A 6876-nucleotide genomic window follows, 5' to 3' on the forward strand; every position below is an offset into this window, starting at 1 on the left:
CACAAATCTGAAGATCAAAGAGCTGAAGAAGACATGAAGAATTGAAGATCACATATTATGAAGAACACATGAGCAAGATTCAAGATCGTTGAAATTAAAGACCAACAAGTGCACATCTGGTAAGTGGTTGTTTCTTTCAGCCATAATTTGTCAAAGGGAGAGATATTAGTTCCAGTGAGATTGACAAGTATTATAAGGCTAAAACAACATGTGCAAGACTAACAAAATGTCTGGATTCTGGGTACATAACGGGTTCATATGACATGTTCCACAAGATGTCCCAGACATGTGTGCAGGACATCGTGCCCAGAACGCTGGCCAAAAAAATCAAGCTTATTCAAGCTTAAGTTGTTACAACGTAGCTAATTAAAAGGATTAATAACAAAGTTTGTTATTAATTCCAAGATGTGTTTGGAAATCACATATCTTTTATTTATAAAGGAGTATATATATATATATATATATATATATATATATATATATATATAATCTACATTTAAAATTGCAATACTTATGTCTTCAGGCCTGAGCCTGGCCTACGGCCTATCAAATGTTATTTATTTTGGCCTGGCCTGAACATTTTTAAAGCCTGGTCTGGCCTTGTAGCCTAATTAAAAGTCTGTGTTACATAAAGGTCTATGTATAGTCTTTTTAAATATGCTAAACAAGCCTTAAAAGCTTATTTCACATTTAAATTTTTATAATTTCTTCAACATTTTAAAAAAAAACTAATAAAATGATTAGCACAATAATTAAAAGTTAATAAAATAACAAATATGATTAAATAATAATATATTTTTCTTTGGCAAAAAAAAAAAAATAATATTATATAAATAATAATAATTAAATATAAACAGGCTTTGTAGGCCTTTTTAGAAGCATTAGCCTGACCTATTTATGCAAACAGACTTTTTTCAAAGCCTAAGCCTGACATTTTTAATAAACAGACTAGGCCAAACCAAGCTTACACAAGCCAGGCCGAAGGCGCCTATAAACCGCCTGGCGTATTCCCAACCCTATACATAAGTATACATTCACAAGCCACTAATTTTGTGCAATGTACTTTGGACCTCCGTCTCACATCCACAAATTCCAAATCCCTCAAATCCGGGCGCATGAAATGGAAACCCACATGCTGGAATATCACCAGCGATACACACAATATATCGACAATCCTCTTTAGTTCGGCACAATAAGCAAACTATTAAGAATTAAGGAACGTTGTCAAAATGAGGGTGAAACAATTTGAATAAGAAAATTTAAAGGTAAAAATTATTAGGAATCCTTATACATATATCAAATTTAGACAAAAATCATTTAAAATATCAATTTATTTTAATAAAGATTACGGTTAAACAAGTTTTTGAACGGTATAAATATTCCTAAATTTTACTTCTAGTCTATGTAAACAATTTCAGCAAGTTGATTTTGTCTTCCAAATATTTTATTTCATAACATTTGATTCTTATTTTTAAGTTAACTTATATATACTTTCATATTTTTGAATGAGTTTTTAATTTTTATATTTATGTTTATAATAATATAAAAAATCTTTCCCAAAATAATTTAGAATTTATTAAATTTTTGATGAATTAAATATGAGTTTTTTAAGCGCCAAAAAATTAGAAATTCATATCTATTTCATCCATTATGTTGTAAAAAACTAAATTTTGGAGGGAGAGATTAAAACTTATGAAATATTGATCGGGATATTAAATTTTCGTCAGAGAGGTTTATACAATGTACTAAACATGAATGCCGTAAACAATAAAAATTTCAAGTAATATAGATGAGTTGACAATCCACTAAGTTGGGTAATATGAATGAGGGCTTAAGTTCGATTCTTGTTGACTCCATTGTAAACCAAAAACTATATATAGATGAGTTGACTTAAAAGTAGGATGGAAAATCGTAAAGAAGATATTTGAGAACTAAAACTTGTTGAAATTTTTTATTGGAACTAAAACCAAAATTTGACATATTTGTAGGGACAAAAGATTTATTTAACCCAATAAATTAATATAAAAATATGATATTAAATTTTGTATAGAAATACCAGTATATCAAACTAAATTTTGAAAGCGAATTTAAAAATGATGATAAAAACTACTTACCACTATTTGCTATAGAAATTAATATGGAAAAAAAAATAATCATAGCATAAATAAACATATAAAATTTAACCATATTTTTACTTTTATGAATCTAGAAGTAGGAATCATTTGTTATTTTTATAGTGTGAAAAAACTTCATGCTTGTTAATTTTAAACTATTCTTATAAAATCATAGTTATTATTAAATTAATATTTCTTAGATGTATGCATAAAATATGTTTGTCTCTTTGGCCTACTCAATTAATTACTTGACCTTCCATTATATTTTTTTATATATATTTTTATCCCTTCATAATAGAGAAGGGAAAGTTGATTATCATGTTTTTTGTAAAGTTAAGTCTGAAGTTACTACTCTTGTTCAACAGTTTTTGATAATGATAGAAAATCAATATAACTTCCATGTTAAAACTGTTAGAACGGATATTGGACCTGAGTTTTTTATGCCTCTAAAGGTATTGAGCACCAAACCTCATGTGTCGAAACAACTCAGCAAAATGGTCGTGTTTAGAGGAAGCACCAGCATATTTTAAATGTTGGAAGGGCTTTGCTTTTTCAGTCGAAACTACCTAAACAATTTTGATCTTATGCAGTTTTGCAGGCCACTTACATCATTAATAGGGTGTCCACTCCCTTGTTACATAATAAATCTCCTTATTTCATTAGATTCAATCATGATCCTGATTTACATGATTTGAAATTTTTTGGTTCCTTTTGCTATGCCTCCACTCTTCAAAATTAAAGAACTAAATTCGATAGTAGAGCTCGAAAAGCTGTTTACTTAGGACATAAGTCAGGTGTCAAAGGGGCAATTTTTCTTGATTTGCAAACCAAGTCCATTTTTATTTCTAGGCATGTCACATATCATGAACACATTCTACCCTATCGAAACCACAATCCACCTTTTCAATGGTCTTATCATTCGATTCATTCTACTTTTGATGATATTCCTGCATCAGACACAGTCACACCATCTACTCCAATTTTTGATGATGACTTTCTTGTTACCACCCAAAGCCATATACCTAACTCTAATTCTTCTCCTTCTTCTCCATCTTCTCCATCTTCTCCATCTTCTTCACCTACTCCTCCTCCACTTCCACCTGACAATAATGATATTGTCATTAGAAAATCTACAAGATTGAGATCTCAACCTAGTCACTTGAATGATTATGTATGCAATCTTTCTGATGCTCATTCCAAATCATCATCTCGAGGTATGCTTTATCCTATTTCACATTTTCATTCCTGTGTTTACCTCCCTACTTCACATTCCAAATTTGTTTTGTCTGTTAACAATGATATTGAACCTAGCACTTATAAACAAGCTATAGCCTGCAAGATTGTTGGGTTCAAGCAATGAATGCAGAACTTCATGCTTTACAACAGAACAAAACTTGGATCCTAGTGGATGCACCACCTAATGTAAGGCCTATAGGAAGCAGATGGGTTTACAAGGTGAATCATAAGGCATATGGATCCATAGAGAGGTATAAAGCACGTCTTGTAGCTAAAGGATACACACAAGTTGAAGGTATTGATTTCTTTGAAACATTCTCACCTGTTGCAAAAATCACCACTATGAGGACCTTGATAGCTTTAGCTGCAATTAAATTTTGGCACTAACACCAGTTGGACGTAAATAATGCATTCTTGCATGGAGAATTGCAAGAAGAAGTTTACATGTCTATTCCTCAGGGTGTTACTACTTCAAAGCCAAATCAAGTTTGTAAATTTTTGAAGTCTTTATATAGTTAAAAATGGGCCAGCAGAAAGTGGTATGAGAAACTTACTAGTGTTTTAATAGCTCAAGGTTATGTGCAGTCGAAATCAGATCATTCCTTATTCACACTTTACAAAGATTCTAGTTTCACTGCTCTTTTAGTCTATATGGATGATATAATTTTGGCTGGTGATTGACTTGATGAATTTCTCCACATTAAGAAGCTATTGGATGAACTATTCAAAATTAAAGATCTTGGCCAGTTGAAATATTTCCTTGGCACTGAAGTAGCCCATTCCAGTCGAGGTATAACTCTTTGTCAATGCAAGTATTGCCTTGACTTATTACAAGACACTGCTTTACTTTGAGCTAAGCCTGCAAAGACACCTCTTGACCCTTCAATCAAATTACATCAAGATACCTCTCCACCATTTGAAGACATTGCTAGCTATCGAAGATTGGTAGGAAAATTGTTGTATCTCACCACCACTAGGCGAAATATTGTTTTTGTCACTCAACAACTTAGTCAATTTCTGACTTCACCTACACAGGTTCATTATGATATTGTTTGTCGAGTGGTTAAATATCTTAAAGGTTCCCCTGGTCGTGGTTTGTTCTTTAGCAGGACTTCAAAATTGCAATTGCTTGGTTTTACTGATGCTGATTCGGCAGGTTGCCTTGATACACGACAATCTACTTCAGGGTATTGTTTCTTCCTTGGCTCATCCATGATTTCATGGCGTGCCAAGAAACAACATACGGTCGCTCAAAGTTCTTCTAAAGCAGAGTATCGTGCCTTATCCTTTGCTGCTTGTGAACTTCAATGGCTTGCTTATTTGCTCGAAAATTTGAGAGTGTTATGCATCAAGCCCCCTGTCTTATATTGTGACAACCAAAGCACACTTCATATTGCTGCTAATCCCGTCTTCCATGAACGCACCAAACATCTCGAGGTCAACTGCCACTTTGTTCGAGAAAAGTTGCAACAGGAAATTTTCAAATTACTTCCTATCCACACCAAATCTCAACTTGCAGATTTCTTTGCTCCCAAATCCTTTCATTAGTTACAAACCTATTGGTGGAAAACTTAACAGAAACGAGCCTCACAAACATTTGTCAGAGAATTTTACATTTGACACTAATTGTGTGGGCATAAATTCCGCCACAAAACTTTTTATATTGTTTGTGAATTTGTGATAAGATTTAGTAAGGTAATCAATACAGCTTAATTTCTTAACTAAAATATACGAGTTTGCTTCAGTTCTTCCAGTTATGAATATATCTTACTTTGGGTTACGACTTTTTAATTTCTAATATTCTTATTAACGTGTATATACACTTATGAACCATCTTTGCATATAATTTGTGATTTTATTTTTAAGAAAACTTATTAGCTGACACATTCTGTTTGTCGGCAAGAAAACCCTTAAGATTCTTTTCCAAAAACTCTGGATAATGTCAATTTACTGCATAATAATACTGAACCATTGATTATGTACAAAAAAGAAATACTAAACCATTGATTCTATCTGGTGCCAACTTAATTTAACTTCTTAAAAAAAATAAAAAATAATACTTAACCATTATGCCATGCACCTCTATTAATTATGTGGTCTTGGAAGTGAAATTTTTTAGGGCTAGATGATTACTTTGCTGCAATTTACATGTGTACCTAATATATAGTCTTTATGCCATGCCTTTGGTTGTATAATAGATTTATTTTAGCTGAATACTCTGGTACACATATTTTATGATATGTATCGGTACAAGGTTTAAGTGGATGATTATGATTGGTTCACAAATAGTATTTAATATAGAAAATTTAATAAATACTATTTGTAAATCAATCACAATCACCCACTTTAACAAATGTACCGGTACATATTCATATAATACGTAAACAAAAGAATTCAGCTTTATTTTATTTTATTGGTCAATTGTCCTTGTGGATTTTTTATTTTGTTTCTTTTAGTCATATACTTGATAGATAGATAATTAATATGTGTAGCAGAAATCAATGAAATGTATTTTATTTTATTTTTATATAAATTTGGAGTCTTTTTGTATTATGCAGTATTAGCCTCTATATAGGAATGATGAATGATTCAAGCTTTATAATCTAGCATAATAGGTTTCGAATAGAAAGGCAAATTAAAATTATAAAAAAAAAGGTTCGATAAAATTTGGATCTGGCTGCGAAATTGCTAGGAATATGTAGTTAAAAATTTATTGCGAAATTGTTGTGACATTATCCTAACAATTTAGTTAGAAAACTCAAATTTTTGAATAATATTTAACTAGGTATTGATTGGGAATTAGCTAAGATTTTCTTTCTATTAGTTGCAAATTAGCTAGAAATTTTTTGGCTACACATTTGGTCCCTTACGTTTATTTTAGTTTTCAATTTAGTCCATTACCTTTAAAAAGTATCAATTTGGTCTCTTGCATTTATTTTAGGTTTCCTTTCCGTCAATTTTGTCACATGTGGCAGCCAATTTTTTGATAGATGATTTGCCACCCGCAATCCATGCTACGACCTATCACAACAAATCTATAGAAAACTCTGTTTTATTAGAGTTAAGATAAATAGATATTTCAACTACCCATTATTTAATGAAATTAAATGTATATCTATTATAAGTTGGCTAAATTTTTCGGTTGGAAATGTTTTTGTTAACACATTTGTTATAAGTAACGGTCCATTAGCCAACTTCTCTCTTTGATGAATTGTTGATCAATGTCAATATGTTTTATTTAGTAATGCCAATATTATTGGCCGATCGATTTATTGCAGCTAAACAATTTCACAGGGTCTCAATATTTTATGTTAAAAATTGTACCACAAGTTTCACCATGGTAACTCACAAATATTAAGTGCCCACAGCATATGCCAAACTTAATTTCATAATTTCTTTTTATAGTTATGTGGTATCCGACACATCTGTCTGGTTGCTCTTGGTCCAATATGGATGATCTATCGGATTCCCTTCATGATCCAACATGTAGGACTCTCAACACACTTTCTCACATCCAAGACTTTAT

The 6876-nt window shown here is 31.4% G+C and overlaps 1 long non-coding RNA gene across 1 annotated transcript; it reads right to left on the reverse strand.

Annotated features, from left to right (window-relative positions):
• Positions 1-815: 815 nt before the first annotated feature.
• On the reverse strand, positions 816-2193 carry LOC123909113. Its single transcript, XR_006809824.1, has 2 exons — positions 2115-2193; positions 816-1201 (listed from the first exon to the last, which is right to left on the reverse strand). It is a non-coding gene; the product is annotated as an uncharacterized LOC123909113 (long non-coding RNA).
• Between the last annotated feature and the right edge of the window lie 4683 nt (positions 2194-6876).

Source organism: Trifolium pratense, linkage group LG2 (genome assembly GCF_020283565.1).
Source record: "Trifolium pratense cultivar HEN17-A07 linkage group LG2, ARS_RC_1.1, whole genome shotgun sequence".
NCBI classification, from domain to species: Eukaryota; Viridiplantae; Streptophyta; class Magnoliopsida; order Fabales; family Fabaceae; genus Trifolium; species Trifolium pratense.